At 37.8% G+C, this 21,048-nt stretch overlaps 1 long non-coding RNA gene across 1 annotated transcript in view; it reads right to left on the minus strand.

The window, feature by feature from the left end:
- The window catches only part of LOC135319692 (uncharacterized), a 257,014-nt gene that overhangs the window by 13,798 nt on the left and 222,168 nt on the right, over window positions 1–21,048 (minus strand). The window contains exon 4 of the long non-coding RNA XR_010378515.1: window positions 15,953–16,162. This is a non-coding gene — a long non-coding RNA (uncharacterized LOC135319692). The remainder of the gene's footprint in view (window positions 1–15,952; window positions 16,163–21,048) is intronic.

Here is a 21,048-nt window from a genome sequence, read left to right on the forward strand (position 1 = left end):
TATTTACAAAGGTGAAGGTGAAGTTTAAAGAAACTAGCAAGTAATATTGCAGTAACTCTGAAATAATGATAGTGAGAACCCAGAATCCATTCCTCAGCCAGAAGGGGCAACAGAAAAGCGTGGTTACTGAACCCTGAGGCAGGGAGGGCTGTGTCAAAGGACTTTTACAGGATGTGTGTGTTTCCATCAATGGAGGTGGGCACCCCTCAGCACAGCATGGGGCACAGGCTGAAAATAATACTTCAGAGTCACTCTAGTGTGCATCTCAGAGCCCCTGTACTATTTCTGAAGCCATTAAAAAACAAAAAAAAAAAACAAAACAAACCCTGTGGAAAATGTTGATATAATCCCAGAGGTGAGGTTCCCAGGACACAGGGCAGAGCGGAGAAGGATGAAGAGTAAATCAGGATAGACAAGGAGGGAAAATAAAGCACAATCACAAACAAGTTTTTGACTCACATCTGATTATTTCATGTCAGTAACCACCATCATGTCCTTAAACTAAAAACAAACAAACAAGAAGGTGGGAGGTGGAGTGCTGGGTAGAGAAGACCAGCCAGAGACTCCCAGGCTGGGGAAGTGAGTGGTTAATGATTTTTCATTGCCCTTGTCCCCTGCCTGCTCATGCGGGGCCCAGGAAGTATGTTTGTTGACTGCCTCCAACTCTCAACCACTCAGAAACTGAGGTTCCTCCTTCAGGGCTCGTCTGGTTTTGTGGGAATGAGAGCCCCCCCACCCCCGCCCTTGAAGACTGTCTCTGCTCTGCTCACTCACATGTGGTCATGTAATCAGATGTTTTACTTTGGTTCCATTATCTTTTCATCAAAATGCTTTGGAAAAAAATATGATTGATACCACCAAGTTGATTCAGTTGAGGACAAACAATCTTCAAAACAGAGCTGTCTCTCCCTGATCTGACTCAGTAGCTCGTAATATTACATTCATAAATTGAATTACTTCCGACTGCTTCTCACTGCCTTTTCTCAAAAACACAAGCTATTCTCTCTCTCTCTCTCTCTCTTTTTTTTTTCCACATAATCAATCATGGATTAAAGTAGGTAACACAGGTCATTTGCTACAGATCAATTTCTCTGTAAAACCACAAAGGAAGGTCAGGAAGAAGAGGGTGAAGACTTTCCAGATTGCTAAAATAGAAGCTTTGCAAAGAAAATCTGAAACTGCTTCTTCCTTTGGCTCTCAGATAACTGCATACCTAATTTACTCATATTTCATCTTTCTGGTTGCACTTTGAATGTCACCTCGTCAAGGAACATCTCTGATGTCCACTTCCAATCTGATATTGGTTTCTTATGTTAGTCTCCTTCAAAAAATTGCACTTATTTTTATCACAATTAGAGATTATATGCATACTTTTGTTTATGTGGTTTACAGTTTATTTCCATCACTTCTCTGGACCTGAGTTCTTCTACTCCGTCACTACTTATGACAACAGAGATCAAATCTCATTTGTTCACCACTAAACATTCAGAAAGTAATAGTTTCCAGAGCATAACAGGTGCTCTACACATGTTTGTTAAATGAATGAAATGTGTTCTTTGGGTCAATAGTTATTAGATGCTTGGCACTTTTGAGAAAATGATTTTATTTCATGACCATGTGATCATGTAGAGAGACATCTCGGGGGGAAAAAATCTCCACTAGAGGATAACATTTCAAGAATTTCATTCGGAGGCAAGCCACAATCCAAGACCAGTCTTCAGAAAAATCCTAAGCCTTTAGATTACATCCATTTAAGAAATCTCTAGATTGGTCTCTCCACTTTTTTATGCTTTTTATAAAATCAGATCTCTTATGATCTTTAAGCTTCCCACTCTAAAGAGTCATTTGGTAGCCAAGACATGGAAACAACCTAAATGCCCATTGACAGATGACTGGATAAAGAAGTTGTGGTACATTTACACAATGGAATACTACTCAGCCATAAAAAAGAACAAATAATGCCATTTGCTGCAACATAGAGATTGTCATTCCAAGTGAATTAAGCCAGAAATAGAAAGAAAAATACCATATGATATCACTTATATGTGGAATCTAAAAAAAAAATAGAAACGAACTTATTTACAAAACAGAAACAGACTCACAGACATAGAAGACAAACTTATGGTTACTGGGGGGGAGGGGTGGGAAGAGGTAAATTGGGAGTTCAAGATTTGCAGTACTAACTAATATATATAAAAGAGATAAACAACAAGTTCATACTGTATAGCACAGGGAACTATACTCATTATCTTGTAGTAACTTACGGTGAAAAAATATGAAAACAAATATACATATATTCGTGTATGACTGAAGCATTATGCTGTACACCAGAAATCGACATAACATTGTAAACTGACTATATGTCTCTCTCTCTCTCTATATATATATATATATATAAAATAGAAAAAAAAGTCATTTGGAACCAAGATCAATTAGACAAAAAAAATGCAACATCAATAATAGGATTGTTTTTCCTCAGTTTTACTAAGAAGCAAATAATTATCTTTTAAGAATAAAAATGGAATCTTTTTTCTACTATTTCAAATATTTTTCACCCTGGCTTTAAAGCGATCAAGGGCAACAAAGTAAAAACAAAACAAAAACAGTTTTTGCACCTTAGATACTGTATTGTTCCCTTTTGGGGTATTCCCAAGGCCAGAGGATCAAGAATTCTGAGAGCTAAATAAAATAATAAACAAACATCTAAAATAGAACAGACAATAATGAAAACCCTTCAAAGGCTAGACAACATGAAATGACTATTCTCTGCCTATAAAATATCATCACAATCCTGGCTTCTGATTTGCTGCAATCATAACCCTAACAAACCCTAACAACAGTGGGCTGTGGGTAAGAAATCAATGTCCATGATTACACACAGTGCAGGAAAATCCTTTGGTGAATACCTGTCACATGCATGAAGCTCTCCACTACTATTGCTGCATCCATAACAATTCAGAATAAAATAGGTCAGATAAACATCACTCAATCACATTTTTCTGTCCTCCTGGGATCAGAAACATCCCAGTTTTCCCCTGCTGCCCTGAGCCCGATATCAGCATCTTATTTTTTTTAACCTGCAAGATTGTGATTAAATATTTTCCCCCTCAGTCAATACTTTTAGTAAAAAAAAAAAAAAAAAATGAACTAAATAAATTAAATCAACAGATAAAAGAGCAAATGAATTAGGCATTGGTCTCTCTCATCACTGTCCCTTCTGTAAATGATAGATTAGCTGCTCATCTAAAATCTGTTAAGCAAATGCTTTGAAAATTGAGATAAATTAAAAGAATTATAAGACAGTCCTGTTAAGCAGACGTAGATGACAGCATTCTGTCCTGTAGCTGTATTTTCTGAACTAGAGCCTACAGGCAACAATCTTGAATTTTTGAGATGAATTTTTTTCAAAATTATTGATTTTTTAAAATATGTATTTGTTCATGGAAATAGACTTAATTTCTACTTCCCAATGCCTTTTCTTTTCAATAATTTTTTAAAAGCCCATATTTTATGTTTGTATTTTCATATGGCCTTTCCAAAAATGTTACTGCAGGATTTAATAAGTTTAATGTTGAAAAAAAAAAAAAAGCACACATTTCTTGGAAAACTCTGCTCTAAAAAAATTTCCATTAGTGTAAGGCAGCCAAGAGTTCACTCGTCATTCATTTCTCCCCCCTCTCAGCCTTAGGCTTGAGAATTGTCAAAGAGAAGCAGAGTTGGCCATTTGTTAAAGGTGGCAAGACAGATTTTATTCAGCCTACTGCAATAGGAGAGAGAAACTCTGGTACAAACTGTGCTCAACTCTGTGCACAGATGACTGGACATTTGGTGGGGGTGGTGGGGAATGGAAACTTGAGCAGAGTCAAAGAAGTGGAAATTTTCAGAAATCAGGTAGGGGGCTGTTTTCCAAGAATTGTTAGGCAAGGCAGGTATAGGATCAGGGTGTTTATGTCGAACAGTAAATTTTTTGGCAGTCTTAAGCTTTCTCATTCAGGAACTTAAAAGTGCTCAGTCTGAATCACGAACTCCTCAGGCCCTGACTCAGTGATGTCAGCTGTTGTCCTTCTGCAGAGTTTGCTGTAGAACTGAGGCTACAGAAGATAGGTTGGGGAGACAGAGCACAGGGGAAAAGGTACTGAGGAGTCTCCCTGAGACCCCACTGCTGACTCTAAAACCGTAACAAGTTTCCCTTTGGCTCAGAGCAGTGGAATCATGAATCAGTCCTTGAAACTGTTGGTTCTTTTATTATGTCTGTTTTTTTTTAGTGTTGTAGGCAAGGTGAGGATTTGGCTTTTCATTCTCGTTGATAACTTGAAATTTTAGTAAAAAACAGACAGGAAAGAAGAGAAAAATTGTCATTTGTTACAATTCTCTGAAGGACACTGAGAACTAAGCAGTGCTGTCACTTCTGGCTTTGCTGGTAGGTCATTATTTTTCCTTCCTCTACAAATTGTTATACCTATCATATTCCAGACATTGTTCGGGAATTAGAGGATGCTGATGATGATACAAGAGGAATGAAAGACACAGACTTTCTCTACAAAACTTCCAGCCAAGGAGAGGGAGGGAGAGCCTTTACAGATTTACCTGTGGTATAGTTCAGAAAATGCTAAGTGCCTTCACGAAAGAAAATGCACCAGCAGTGTTGCCAGGAGTCGATCTTTGTTTTTAGCTGAGGAATTTGTAGCTACTTTGAGTTTGTGGTAAAAGAGTAGAATTTGGACTAGTGAGAAGAGGAAGAGCTTTCCAGACTGGGGTAAGGAAGTACAAAGGGACAAAGGATGGAGATGCATCGTAAGTGAATGAGGAAAAGTAAAATATTTTGTTGCACTGAAGGACAAAGTGTGCAAAAGGAAGTAATAAATAATCCTGCAACTGTATACCACTGAATGCCATGGGACAGATGACATTCGACATATACCAAAAAGTGTGCAGGTCCTTCGCATACAAGATCTTCCTAGACCTATGATGGCATCATGTCCTGATAACACCACTGTAAGTTGAAAATATTGTAAATTGAAAATGTATTCAATACATCTAACCTGCTGAACATCATCGCTTAACCTAGTCCACCTTAAACATGTTCAGGATACTTACATCAACCTACTGTTGGGCAAAATCATCTGACACAAAGCCTATTTTATAATGCAGTGTTGAATCTCTCGGGTAATTTATTCAATACTGTACTGAAAGTGAAAACTGCTTTTCACTTTCAGTGAATGGTTGTCTGGGTACAAAATGGTCGTGTCTGTTGTCACCCTCATGACTGCATGACTGCCTGGGAGCTGTGGCTCACAGCCACTGTCCAGCATCACAAGAGGGTACCATACTGCACATCACCAGCCCGGGAGAAGATCAAAACTCGAAATTCCAAGTACAATTTCTACTGAATGCATATCACTCTTGAACCACTGGATAGTCAAAAAAAAATCGTAAGTTGAACCATAGTAAGTCAGGGGCATCTGTATTTCATTAGTCATCAGGACAGCCCTACAGGGAGAGTTTTCAGGAGGTTATCAGAAGGAATCAAAAAGAGACATGAAGAGTGTTAAGAAGTGAAACACAGGGGTCAGGGCAGCCTCATTAGGTAGCGATACTGGAGTCAAAAGCTGAAGGAAGTGGGTAAGCAGGTGATGGCGATACCTGTGTGAAAAACTTTCCAGCAGATGACCTCAAGGATCCCTAGCAATTCTAAGTGTCTAAGCTGTCATCCTGTAGCTTGCCAGGGGAAGGGTTAACGATTTCCCCGCAGCCAAGAGAAGAATTAGCAGCTGATCGGCCTCTTCACCAGTGGTTCTGTTTCCTATTTATTTTATTATCAAACTTACATTAAAACAGATTTAGTAATTGTTTGAAACAAAGGATCATTACTCAGAAAGGAGCATTTGAGCTGTGTTAGGATGAAAAGACTTTGAACAGCTCAGGAAGTATAGTTTTCTCCAACATTGTTTTTCCTCTTTTCTACAAAAACCTTTTGTGCAGGTTCAAGTACAAGATTAGATACTAATTTGATTCTCTTCATTACAGAACAGTCTTTAACACAGCATTGAGATATGGGCTTATCTACAGGGGCTGTTTTTGAAAGAAACGTTGCTTTGTTTTCCTGAATTATCCAGACCAGAAATAACTGGCTGATTTGTTGATAACGCCAATAAATTATTTAGCCTGGATATCCTTCCACCACCGTGGGAATACTGAACCTGAAAAAATAAAAGAGAGAGAGGGAGAGAAACTTTGTTTCCTAAAGAATAATATCAGATATTAGCTAGTACCCTGAAGGAATAAGAAAATTAGATAAGCTCCATTTTTTTTTTTTCCATGAAAAGGACTATTCAAATACTGGTAGAAAGTCCTCTGTGGGTGGACCTGCCAGGGTTCCAAAATGGAGGCACTGAAAATGAAGTAAGTTACTGCCTTGCCTGGTTGTGAGCAGAAGCAAGGGCATGGGCCAGTCATTTTCTAGCTAGAACTAACGAAATAGCAATTACTCATGCGAAGATGCAAAACACAACTTTCTCTTAAAGTCCTGTTGGCCGCTTTGGTTGTTTTTCTCTCCACTTGCCCTTCTACATTCTCTGGGTTTTCGTTTGCACAATGAAAATGTTCGACTAGATTAACAACTCAAATTTAAATAAAAAGTCCAGTCAAATATATTTTGTTTCCTTTTGGAATATCCTCTCCTCCAACATAATTTCAGTTTTCCAGTCGGTTCTATCTGCAGTTTCCCAAACTGTCAGTCCTGAAGCGATGTTCTTATTTGTTAACTAATGCCACCAGTTTTCCCACTGCCCCTCACTCGGACCCCTCCTCTTTCCTTTCATTCTTTCTGCACTTCCATCTACTTTGTTCACATTACTGTCAGCCTAAAAATGAGACCTCCCCATTTATATTCTGTTTCAAAATATGTAATTACTCTGATCTTTTCCTCACGGTGATCCGTGGAGAGCACCGCTAGGTGACACTGGCTAAGCAAACATTCTCTTTTGAATATGTTACATTAAAGAGCATAAAAACCTGTCCGTGCTATTCCTTATGGGAAGGACAAAGCATCTCTGGAGGCTGCTGCTCACAGAGAACATTTGAGCTTTCATGGCCTCCCCTCCCTGTTTGCTCTGCTTTCCTCCACGTGAAGAGTCGGCTGTCCTACCTGGGACAAGGACACTTTCTCTTATGGGCCATCAGCATGTCTCTGCCTTGTGTTTCTCTGGGCACTGCCAAGTTCTAGGCACCAAGTGGAAGTAGCCTGGGGCACTGCCACGTACCTCCTAGAGCCTGGACGCGGCAATGTGTCTGCCTGCCGATCCTGCACCCACACGTCCTTATGGCTCAGAAAGACGCACTCCGCAAGAGGCAAAATACATTTCACACTAACCCAGCCCACATCAGTGCCCTCCCCAAAGCAGAGCAGAAGCACAGAGTGAGAACATTTTCAATCACACAGCTTTGCTGGAGGGAGGATTCCAGGTGGTGAGGGGAGATCTGAGCATCACACAGACACAAAGTTAACCTTGCAGGTGGTCAGAGCAGGTGTGCACCCATGCGGTAAAATCTTAGGGGGCCTGGAAACATCTAAATGCTAGCGCTAAATCTAAAAGCAATCTACATGAAATGTTCGAAATGCGGCCTGTAGAGATCCAACCCTCTGCGGGGCTGCTGCTCCACAATGAAATGCAGATACCTTCAGGAAGGGATGCATTTTTAAATGGATTCATCAATATCACCTTCGTGCAAAAGGATTTACAGTTCCCTTTGTGAAATTCAGCATGTTTTTATTGGTGGTAGGGAGTCCCAGTAAAAGGGGAGAAAAAATGATAGGGGAATGTGGATAAGAAGGGCAAGGCCTTTGAAGAAACCTTTGGTGAATAATCTGGCACAAGGATAGTTCAGCCTAAGGAATCAGCCATTGGCAGAGCATTCTCTGAGTCCTGGAATCCTGGTCCTGTTCTTAGTCTATGCCAGCTGCATCAAGAGGAAACTTGACTTTTCCCTATCTTCTAGAGAATATTACATCCTTCTAAGTCCAAATAAAACACCCTCGTACAGTAAATTTTACTTCCACGTAGAAAAGCATTTGTATTATTATTTGAGGTTTTAAGCAAATTTCTTCAGACTTTATATGATTCCTCAATGCTCTTGTTAATTATGCAGAATATGATTTGGTTTTGAAAAATGTGAACTCTGAGCACATGTCTTCGACATCTAGTACTTACATAAATTATGTATTATAAATTACAGTTAGAAATTAATAAGTCAAACATATGAAGCATACAATACAAAAGAGGGGAAAATAGGGGAAAAAAGAAAATACGACTAAAACAGGGAAAGTTAGCACTCTTTTACTTAGATTTTTTTCAGACCTTAATTGAATTCTCTAGATTGTAAGACTAATGTCTCATTCTCAATTTCTTCTTGTTGTTTTATGATCAGATTCCTGGTATTCAGTATTGCAAAACAAAACTTGGTTATTTTTTTTAAATCATAAATTCATAATCTCACTGAGTTTAACAATCTAATTATTTCTTGTTTTTCAAAATGACCAGATTCCATCAGTGCTAGAAAGTTTTCTAAGACAATCTTTGCTCTCAGATTCTTCTGTAGCAGCCTCCATGATACGGTTTCCTGTTAAATTTTCTCTTTTTTTTTCCTTTTTCGGTTTTATTAGGTAGAATTATTATAGCTTGACTGCACATACACATGAAATTGCATGCAAATACACATATATAGTATACTGCACATTTTTTTAGTTTACATGTATGTACTGATCATTGTTTCTAAGAACAGATTAGAGCTTTAGCTTTTTAAACTTACATAGTTATCAAAGGAATAAAGCCAACCACAAAATAAAAATCAACAGAATGCAGTAACCCAATCATAAAGGACAGTCAAATGTGCTTACACATATTCAAGAAATCAATCATCTTAGTTATAAATAACAAGTAGTTCATTTGTGTCCTTATTATTATTGTTACTATTTTTTTAGATTCCTCATATAAATGATGTCATATGGCATTTTTCTTTCCCTTTCGGGCCCACTTCACCTAGAATAACAATCTTCAGGCCCATCCATATTGCTGCAAATGGCATTATTTTATTCTTTTTTATGTGTGGCTTCTTATGTCATTCAATTGTAATCAGAAAAATTTCTTTCTATGATTACAATATTTAAAGTTGATTGAGATTTGTTTTGTAGCCTGACGTATTTTGCATCCTGGAGAATATTTTATGTGCACTTGAGAAGAATGTGTATTGTTCTGTTGATGGGCAGAGTTTTTCATATATGTTTGTTAAGTCTAGTTGGTTTATTATGCCCTCGAGTCTTATATTTCCTTGCTAATCTTTCATACAGTTTTTCTATCCATTATTGAAAGTGGGATGTTGGATGTCTCCAACTATTATTGTTGACTTTCTATTTCTTCCTTCAATTCTGTGAGCTTTGTCTGCTACATTTTGGGTGTGTGGTTAGGCACATATGTGTTTATAATTATATCTATTTGATGAATTGACCCTTTTATCATTATATAATATCTTTCTTTGCCTTGCAACAATTTTTATCTTAAAGTTTACTTTGTCTTTTGATATTAATGTAGTCACTCCAGCCCTCTTTGGTTATTATTTACATGGGATATCTTTTTCCATCTTTTTCCACTCAACTTATTTGTGTCTTTGAAGATAAAGTTAGTCACTCATAGAAAATACATAATTAGATCATTTATATGATTTCTAGCAATTTCTAATTTTTAGTTGAAGAGTTCAATCCATTTATAATTAATATAATTACTGATAAAGTAGTTTATTTCTTCCATTTTGTTACTTGCTTACTATACATACCATTTTTGTTCTTCATTTCTTCCCTTACTGCCATCTTTTTGTTTTAAATTCCTTATCACATTTTTCCTATATATTTTTTAGTTATTTTATTAGTAATTGCCCTGGAGATTACATTTAACATTTTTTAATAATATAGGTAATATTAATATCAATTTAGATTCAACATTGCATAAATTTTTTGGTACTCTAGCTCTGTATACCTCCTTGTTTGTTACCTTCACAAATTACATCTTTATACATTATGTGTTCATTAACATTGATTTATTGTCATTTTTAAGCAATTGCCTTCTAAATCACATAAGAAAAAATAGGAGTAATAAACCAAAAATACATTAATAGTGACTTTTACATTTACTTCTGAGTCATCATTACCAGTGTTATTTATTTTTTGTGTGGATTAAAGTTACCATCTAATGTCCCTTCACCCTCACCTGAAGTACTACATTTATGATTTCTTGTTGGGCAGATCTACTAGCAACGAGCTCTCTTGTCTTTTGTTTCTCTGAGGAGGTCTTAATTTCTTCTTCATTTGTAAAAGATGGTTTTGCTAGTTATAATATTCTTAGCTGACAGATTTTTTTTCTTTCAGCACTTTAAATATATTCTCTCATTGCCTTTTGCCTCTGTGGTTTCTGATGAGAAATAAGCTGTTAATTTTATTGAAGAATTTTTTTGTGATTGATGAGTTGCTTCTCCCTTGCTGCTTTCAAGAGTCTTGCTTTGTCTTTGTCTTCTAAAAGTTTGATTATACTCTGTCTCAGTGTGGATCTTTTTGAGTTTATCCTACTTGGAGTTTTGAGTTTCTGAATATGTAGATTAGTGTGTTTCATAACATTTGCAAAGTTTTGGTCATTATTTCTTCAAATATTTTTTCTGCCCCTTTCTCTTTCTCCTTTCCTTCTGTAAATCCCATTATGCATACCATAATATGTTTAATGTTATTCCAGATCTCTTAGCTGCTGATCATTTTTTGGTATTCAATTTTCTTTGGCTTCTTTAAAGTGGATACTCTGAATAGACCTATCTTCAAGTTTGCTTTTTCTTCCTTCTTCTGGCTTAGGTCTGCTATTGTGCCTTTCTTGGGGACTTTTCATTTCAGTTATTGTACTTTTCAAACATAGAATTGATTCTTTTTTATAGTTTCTATTTCTTTATTGATGTTCTCTATTAGGTGAAATAATGTTCTCCTGGTTTCTCTCAATCCTTGGTTTATGGATGAATTTTGTTATTTGAATGTATTAAATACAGTTGAATTAACATTTTTGTCTAGTATGTCCAATCTCTGGGCATCTTCAAGCATAGTATCTGCTAATTTCTTTATTTTGGGGGAATAGGCCACAGTTTCTTATTTCTTTGCATGCCTCATATACTTTGTTGCTGCTGAAAAACTGTATCATGTAAATATTATAATGTGGCAACTTTGGAAATCAGATTCTTCCCCTTGCCAAGGGTATTTCTGTTTCTGATTGCTGTAGTTGCCATTCTATATTTATTCAATAATCATTCTGACTGAATTTTGTAAAATCTGTATCCCATGTTATGTGAGGCCAGCAAGAGCTATATTTTATCTTAGTGGTTAGCTAGTGATTTGGATAGGCTTTCTAAAAACTGGCATAAAAAAAGAAAATAATCCACTTTGTGTCTGCAGATGGGCTTTGTGTATATGAGACACGTTCAACACTCCGTCAGGCAATTTACAGCTGTGTCATAGAGCCCACTTTCTGCTTTCCCTGAGTCTGAAGGTCAGCCAGACATGGGGGTTAAGGCCTTTCACATCTTTTCTGGGCATGCTCTAGGCCTTCTAGAGTCCAAGAAATGTGTCAGCGCTTTTCACATCCCTTTTCCTCTAAGCTTCTTAGCCTCCAGTCTTTCTTCTGAAGCATCCGGTTATTTTGTTGTTCATCCCTCCTCTTTCGTATTGCCTTAGGCAATAGAAACTAACATATTCTCCTTTAAATGTTTTCCATAAATGCCCTGCCTCAACACTGAGAGACCTCAGAGTTAGGTGACATAACACAAACCCTTGAGCCAGTCTCATTGTGGGCTACCAGACAGCTTAAACTATCACAACTCTTTGAGAATAAGGCTCACTCCGCTATTCTCTGGTATTCTCCGCTATTCTATGTTAGCTCTGGGCTGTTGTTCAAGGCCACTGGTAAGCAATGGGATGAGCGATGAGACCAGGGTAAGTTAAAATGACACCAAACTGTCTTACCAAGATTCGGCCTTTTTTTTTGTTGTTTTTTTCTCCTCCTTCCCTAATTAAGTATTTCCCTGGTAGCTGCAAACTTCTGGCTAATTTCCAGAGTTCCAAAAATTTTATTCTGATGGTTTTTACTAGTTTATTCTGTGCTTTGTGAAGGGATGGACTTTTTGAATTCCCCACTCTGCCGTTTTTGCTGACGTCACTCAATTTGATGACTTTTGCCAAGTGTATAAAATTGTATACCTACCACCATAAGATAAATGTGATAAAAAGGAGTCAGAGCCAGTGTCTTCTTCCAACTCATTCCATAATAATCCTAACATTCTCATAAAATATGGAGTAGCAAAAGTGCATAAGTGATAAGTATTAAAGAGCAAGGAAAAAAAAGAAAGAAAGAAAAGAGCAAACATCATAGTTTGGAAAATAGTGCCCAGGAGAATTATGTAAAGGTCAGAGAATATGAATAAATATTAATGCACTTATCATGCAAAATTGGAAAAAATGTGCTGTTACAACTGAAATATTATTCAAAGACAAGCATTATAATTAAGGGTTTCCTTTTCCCATGGCAATGGTAGAGAAATGCAGGTTTATTCTCAGCCTTTAGCCAGTTCATAATCATTTTAAAAATTCAAATGTAATTCTTGTTGCAATAATGCTTAAAGACTGAATGAATAAGTAGTTAATTCCTCAAAAGCATGGCATTCGATCTGCTAAACATTCATATTTCTGCCTTGCACGTTCAGGAGTGCTGTAGTATCAATTAACTACTTTAACCCTTGGAAACTTACAGCTAACTGAAAACACTGTCAGCTCATCTCCTCTCAGGGAAACTAGACATTTTGTTGGATGATCTAAATATAGATGCAGGTCAAAATTTTCTTCTCTCTCCCCTTCAGACTTCTATTGCATTGTCCTAATTGAGCAGAAGAGTTTTTTGTGGACTTTCTTGCATTTAAGACCTGGGGTTAACATAGGCCCAACAGAGCAACTCCATTCAGCACCTACCATACTGATACTTGCCCCACACTACTACAATACATAGTTTGGCAAACATTTAGATGGGTAACTTGGTTCTAACCCACATGTTGGACAAAGTGGTGATTGTCTCAGAGTTAGTCTCCCAAAGAACCTCCTAAAATGAGATTTGATTTAGAAAGGAAATAGATCTTAACTCGAATACATGTTTTCTCTGGTTTACTTTGCATTTTAAATCTTGCTTATAGCAATATTACATATTAAAATAAATATGTTTGAGTTATAAGTAAAAAAATAGAAAATGAATCCATAATTTTGTATTGTTTTTCTGTGCCAAACAACAAAAACTTTGAAGGATGATGTAGTTAACCTTGATTTTCTTTAATCACTGAAAAACTCAAGAATAAATGGAAGATTCAGAAAGATCATTACCTAATTGGGTTAAAATTTATAAATTGCTTAGTTTTCCATTGTAAATAAGCAGAATAGACATTAAAATAATTCACATGCAGTGTTTTTTAAAATTTTGCCATTTTGTTAAGTAAAATGTCAAAGTAAATTAAGTCATGGATAAAAATGCATTAAGAAATGCACATTAATATTCATATCAAAAATACCTTGCCATGTGAAATACAAATATATAAGGAATACTTACACAAATTATTTCTTCAACAATAAAAATAATGCGAGAAACAGTAGGAGCAGATGAATTGAGGTATTTAGCAGTGACAGCAAAAGAGGCTCATTTTCCTTATCCTTACTCCAAATATTAACTGTTCACCTTTTGAGGGTGCACAGCCTTGCTACCTTTATATCCTCCACAAAAGTATACACACTGTCAGATACATAATGGCTTCTCAGTAAAGACTTATGAAATAAGTAAGATCGAAGTCACATAACTATTTCTTAAATTATTATTATCATTTTGGTCGGTATAGAACAAAGTAGCTTAAGAAATCTCTGAGGAGAGTGTCTTAAATTCAAATCAGAAGAAAAAGTTTTAGAGATGCTCATGTACCATCTGAGGCAAACACTCAGGGTTTTCAAATGGATGTAGCCACAGGCATGAGACTGCTTGCTCACCACATCCTGAGATGTCTTGCTTCTGTGCCTTTGCTCATAGACTTCTCTTGACAGGAAAGTGTTTCCCTCAGTTCTTTGCCCGGTTGTTCTTTCTTCTTCAAGACTCAGGTCAACTTTCACTTCCCCTCAGAAGCCCTGCCTTATTGTCCAGGCTGAGTTAGGTGCTCTTCCTCTATACTGTTCTATCATTTTTTGTCTCTCTTTCCAATAGCTTGGAAATTCCTTAAGGAAAGCAATGATGTACTAATAATTTTTGTTTTTCTGTGCCTCTCTTGATTCTTGGAATATAACCAACTGATGCTCGATTACTATTTATTGAATAAATTGAAAGTATCATGTTTAAAAAATAAATGACAATCCTATCTGGTAAATAGTTATTTCCATATTTCAACCTGATAATACATGTAACAAGAAAAGTAATATTGCTTCTTAGATAAAATACTATTATTTACCCTTTGATAGGACATGTGTTATTGTTAAGAGTTTTGCATCACTTCAAGAAATGCCCTAAATTTCTGATCCATAACAAGGTGTTTGGTGAAGGTGGAGTAAATTTAGCATTCATCTCTCCCCAGGGAAAACACCTCGATGTTATAAAGAAAATATAAAACAGCTATGCACCTCTGATCTTCAATAAAATTAGGGGACAACTAAAATTTTGAAACACAGAATCAGAATAAGGACTCCCAAAGCAGTGAAAATCAAATGAGCATTTAAAAGAATAAAGTGGAAAACCACCCACTGCAGCAGATACAGAAAAAGCTGGCATAGCATCCTTCTCCTGGAGGACACTCGAAGCCAGCAATCTCATTATAACAAGAGGAATGACTTGTATGAGCTCTTCAGCACATCTGGACTTGGTTTGGTTCTGAGGAGAAATTAAGAATCACATAGACAGGCCATATTTGCAGAAATCATCCTCAGAGAGGCTGGGCTGAGGAGTCTCCACCTGGAGCAGCCTCATGATGCCAAATTTTGGGCTAAGGTGAGAAAAAGACTAACACACGAGTATTTATGCCATTATTCTATGCCGTAAGAAGAATCTCTGGAGCCTGGGATATGGCCCTGGCCTTCTCTTTATTCACATTTCTCATTAAAATAACTGGTAAAAACACACAGGCAGCCACAGACACATCAGGCGTCAGTAAGAAGCAGAGCTGACTGGATTCAGTACCGGGACAGTTTAGAAAAAGAGATCCCAGCCAAGTTGGATTCAAGACCAGGACTGAGTGTCTGAGATGGCAGCCACGGGACTGCTTAGGGAGAGAATTCAAATATCTATCAGTTTAGGTTTTTTTTTTTTTTTTTTTTTTTTTTGCTGATTTGGTCCTACAGTTGCTGTTCTAAAGGGTCTGGGCGTACACACACCACCACCACCACCACCACCACCACCACCACCACCACCACCGTTACAAAGTGTGAATATACACAGAGACTAGGGAGCAAAATGATTAGCTGAGAAGCAGAAAAACACACAGGCCGTGCAGCTCTGATGATCTCAGAGTACATAAGCCAGAACGGCATACACCATGGACAGGGTTCCAGGAGAGGGACCCGGCGTTCAGAGCGGAGGAGCACATGGTGGGAGAGCTCTGGTCCAGGAAACAGCCTTCGGAATAGAAGCTTCCTGAGCTCGGCCTCCGGCGTGGACACTTCTCCACCCAGTGACGTCACATCCAAGCAGCCAGCGTCAGGCTGAGCTCCGAGAAGCAAGGACATGGGCCTCCCAGGCCATCCGGACTTGCCTCCCTCTGATATTATGATTTTTATGTCCTTTACGCGTCCTCCCCAAAGTACTACAGAGTCAGGTACTAGCGAGGGTAGGAAGATGTCTAGGCACAGCCTCCTGTCGCTTACCTGTGTGTCCAACCGGTGAGTGGCCGCGGTGAGGGCACGATGAGAAACTGAGTGAGAGTTCAGGTTGTGTGCTGGTATTTCCAGAGATGCCAGCAAAGGGGTAGAGTGCCCCTCTTCTCATCCTTTGAGACGGTAAGTCCAATAGGATCCATTACTTTGTGTAATGACAGAGTTCAAACCGGAAGCAGTTCTTCACCTTTAGGCAATAATCTTAAAAAAGAAGAAAAGAAAAATCATTTCTGAATCCTCCGTGAATATATACACATTCAAGTAAGATTTGTTCCATAACTAGCAGAGCAAGCGACTTAACAAACATATTTTCTCACCACATGCTCTTACTATAAACGGCATGCAAAGGGCGGGGCATAAATTCCACTCGGTGGTCTGGCTTTGAGTTGAGGTTTAAGCAGCCCTCACCCCCAATTCTTCTTTATGCCTCTCCCTGCTAGTCTTCAAAAGGGCCCCCCCCCCGCAAGACTTTCTTTATATTCTACCACTTTCAATCCTTGACACATTTTTCACACTGAAGTACAGTAGGATTCTGTTTGTTTGTTTGTTTTTGGTTTGTTTGTTTCAACTCCTGGACTTTTCAATAATTTTTATTCTGTTTCTTTGAAGTAGGAAAAAAAAAAAGTTCACTTTGGTCTCATTTCTACCCTAGCTTTTCTGGTTACCTTATCTTAAATCTAAGTTTTTGGTCACATATTGCCTCAAATAATCTCCTTTTATTAACATAGGCAGAGACAGATAAACATCTGTGACTGAGGGGGAAACAGAACTGTTTAAGAAGGAAAAGAGCCATTCAGCTGTCCTTAGCATAGAATGATACGAAAATAAGTTTCCATCTTTTACCTTCCAGCCAGCAATGCGCTCTGCTTGACTCACCTCCCTTAAAATACAATCTAGTTTGACTGTTTAGCAACCATCTGAGCCAACAAATTAAAACTCTTAGTTTTTAATCAACAGAGTGTTTTTGGTTTTGTTTCTGGTGTTTTGGGGTTTGTGTGTATATGTGTTTGCATGATTTGGGAGATCTATAAAGAGATCTACAGGATTGTTATAGAAATTGCTGTTCAGAGCTTTCTTAATCTGGAAAGAAGTGGTTATGAATAAGGATGTACAAGTCACTGTCAATTTTCTTCAAGCCGGTCCGTGTCTGTTTATCCTTTTGCTGTATGTGATGACACGCATTGCAGTCTATGTGAAAATGTCCCATCCGCCAGTAGGGAAAGCTTAATAATTTATTTGCAGTCCATCTTCCTCCAGACAAGTGCATGCCATCTATTTGCTGAGTTGTGTAACCAGCTCTCAGAGCAGGCACATGGTCGGCTGCAAATGGCTCTTTCTGACATCTTTCCATTTCTCATGGTATTGATATGCAGCCCCTGAAAGGCTGTTCTGCATTTTCAAAACAAAACAGAGGTGAGGAATCAATTGTGTGATGTTGGGAGGAAAGGTCACGACCTTGATTATAACTGTCATTTTTGAAGGGGAAATTGTAGATGTGAAATTCCTCAAGGTCAGGTCCAACACACAGTACATCTAACTCAGAAGGGTGTTCTCTGGTCTGTGGGTAACTGCTCAGAGTCTTCCAGCCTAAACTGAGGGAACCTGCAGGCATTCTCTGTGCCGTGGTCAAAACTCCTTGCTCCTCTGGGAGATCCCTGCATTGGATAAGGAGGAAGATGTATTCATAAAAGGGCCTGAATTAATCTGACCTTGAAGAAAAGTTAAGAAAATTATTGGATTTCTTTCTTTCTTTCTCTCTTCCTCGCTTCCTTCCTTCCTTCCTTCCTTCCTTCCTTCCTTCCTTCCTTCCTTCCTTCCTTCCTAACTCTACTTTCATTTACAGATATCTAGGAACTTATTAATGTGATAATCTTTTGCTCTAGAATGAAATGCAAGCTAATCAAATGAAAACCCATTGGAGATTAGTTTGGAAATCACCCAGATAACCTCATATAAAGCCTCGTTACTCTGGTCTCAGGGCACAGACTCTAAGGGCAACATTATAGAAAGACCCTGATGTGCCTCTGTGTTCTCCTGTAGCCAACATCACCTTCCTTTTGTCTTCCTGAACCACTAAACTTCAAAAGGCTAAGAGCGTTTGACAGACACCTGTCTGTGGGAACTCCAGCAGAGCCTCTGGAAAAGAAAACCAAAAGAATCACCTAGACATATGAAATTACTTCATAGTGTATTCTGATGAGTATTACCCTTGCTTCATTCAGACTCACAGCAAGTGCTTATTTCCATCGCTCGGAGGAATTATTTGGCAGAATAAAATCGCATTCTCTCTCCCACCTGCTTCAGCAGAGATTTCGCATACCGACCGCATGTAACATCATGCCACACTGAGAAGTGCGACATTTCAGACTCCTCTCCGGTGTCTGTCCCAAACACTAAGAAACCGAGAGGCCAATGTTCTTTTGAGCTGAAACTTAGTCCTTGTACTTTTGTAGTCAGTTTTAAGAAATCTCAGAATTATAATTTCATACATGGAATCACCTTATGTCAATCACCTTGGGATGACATCTTAATGTCCTTTAGAGACAGAAATCCTTTAAGTACAGCTGGACATGTGGCTCTTGGGGTCAGCTGTGCAACCTACACAGGGATTTTCCATCATAAGTGACTTCCCTTCTACTACCTGGTACCATGTATTTATATTCTACACAACATTTGGTTCTTCTCGGTCATTATATGGAAAAGGAATTAATTAGATCTAGCACACCGAAAGACACATGGTCCATCTTGGCAATGTGCTACCTTTTTGAACAAAGATAGAGGTTTCTCTTCCTGTCTACACCACTTGGATTCTTGATGGGAGCCCTGCAGAGCATGTTCAGAAAGCGTGGAGCCATCCTATATCTATTCATGAGGGAAAACTATTCTAACCCAATTGAATTCTTTACAGTCGGTGTTGAGAGAGCACAGCTCTCTCGCACATCGTTGAGAGCACATATTGGTCCCATTGTGCTGCTGTCAGCAAAAGACCTTAATGAGCTTAGAGAGTGATATGGATGGTACAGAAGATGCTATCAATCAGACATGGCAACAGTAAAGTATAGGAGAGAAAGAGGATGAAAAGATGGAGGAGGAGAATGGGGGCAAATTCAGAATACCAAGATGATACAAATAAATGGTTTCAGTTTGGAGAGTGAAAAATTATACTTCCATAAGCCAAAAGATAAAAATTCTACATGGAAGTGGCAAGAGTGTTCAGGGTCAGAGATTTTATCCTGTCCGCACTTAAAAAGTTTGGCCACTACTTTCATGGATTCTAGAACTTCACGACGTGTAGTCCCACAGCAGGGTGAGTTTCAGTTTCAGGTTTGGCTCTTCCCCGTCCTGGCCCCCCAAGTCCCTGCAGGGTGGCAGAGAATGTTGCCTACACAGTGGGTTTACATCACAGCTAGGGAATCCTGAGCTAGGAAACCCAAATCTTTTACCAAGCAAACCTTCCCAAACTTTATCCTAGAGGGAGACATAATTCTTATTATCCTGGACAGCAGACAAACCTGGCCTCTGCTCCAGAGGGAGGCACTAGGTATGGAAAGAGATAATTCAGGTGAATTCTGCTTTGAAATAAGATGAAGTCTCACTACTCTCACGCTTGTCAGCGCCGTCTTCTTCACGGTTACCCGAAAACCTTTCCTAGCTCTTGCCATGTCTTACTTGTAGGCGGAGATGGCAACATTTTGTAAAATAAAAATATAAATCTTGGAAGGTTGAAATTTAATCACTATGTTAGCTAATCACTTGTTTCTTGGGTTTTTTTTTTTTTTTTTTGACTCATTATATAATCTCTTGTTCCCTAGGCAGGATGGAAACATATGGTAAGCTTCTCATTTCAAAGAAACTGTCTTACTAAACATGTACTATACATCTACATATAAGCATTTCACAAATATATCACTCAGGTTATTATAAAAAATACATTTCTCCTGGACAGTATGTTAATTTCATGATCATGGTAGGAACATGTTTTTAAAGTAACCACTGACACGTCTATGTTTGTCTCATAGGAAAGACAGATGTTACTCCTTTCCTGAATTTTACATTAGAATAATTGTACAACTGAATCAGTTCTATGGGTGATGAAATTGAGTTCCTGACTGGTGGTGATATCTTGACATACCCCACTCTAAACATAGGGAGGAAGACAGATGAAGAAGACAGATGAAGACAGGTTTCTCACATCTCTATTTTGTAGCAACTGCTTCAGCAACAGGAGGATTGTGAACTGGGTTTAGAAAGTGTTTAATAACTACTCCATGTTGAGCAATGCCCTCTGAAACCAGATACCTGCAGCAGGGGTTAGAAGCTACTCATCTACCTCACATAAATAAATGTATTATGTCTGTGGGACAGAAAAATATGACAAGAAGTCATTTCTCAGCATGAACTTTGAAACTAACACTATCATGATCATCTCTCCTGAAAACTACTTAGAGAAGTTTCTTTCAAAACAAACTTCATTAAGAAACTAAATATAATCAATCCATTTCTTGACTAAGAGAAAAAACTTGATACCTTAAGGCCATTAGTCTAGAATTTCCTTCATCATTAACACCGATTCGTTTTGCTTTCACATTTAGTGCTGAAAAAAATCTGGGGTTAATTACTAGATTATTCTCATTTACATCAAAGATGTTTCGTTGCTCCCAGGGCTTTAGAATTTAAGATAGTCATTTGAGAGGAATAGGTAATAGGAATTAAAATTCATAAAATAATGTTTTCAAACATCTTCTTTATGTAGTTCATTAGTTTAAAAATGGTTCTTTGAATTGAATCAATATATTGAAATTGAGAAAGATGAGATGGACATAAAATATAACCACCAAATAGTGTAGACGATGCTATAGGTCAAAGAGAAATCCTTTCTTCAAAGATTCGTCCAGTGCTTTTCAACATAAAAAAATGCAATTAGGGCAATTAAATGTGTAATTTGAAAGGTCAACATGTTTTCAGTTATAGAGGTGTTTCTCATTATTTTCACATAAAACTCTAAATATCTGTAGTCCTCCTCCTTTTGCAACCAATCCAGCAAATTGTTTTATATATATATATGTGTGTATGTTTTATACATATAA

This window comes from Camelus dromedarius, chromosome 30 (assembly GCF_036321535.1).
Source record: "Camelus dromedarius isolate mCamDro1 chromosome 30, mCamDro1.pat, whole genome shotgun sequence".
NCBI classification, from domain to species: domain Eukaryota; kingdom Metazoa; phylum Chordata; class Mammalia; order Artiodactyla; family Camelidae; genus Camelus; species Camelus dromedarius.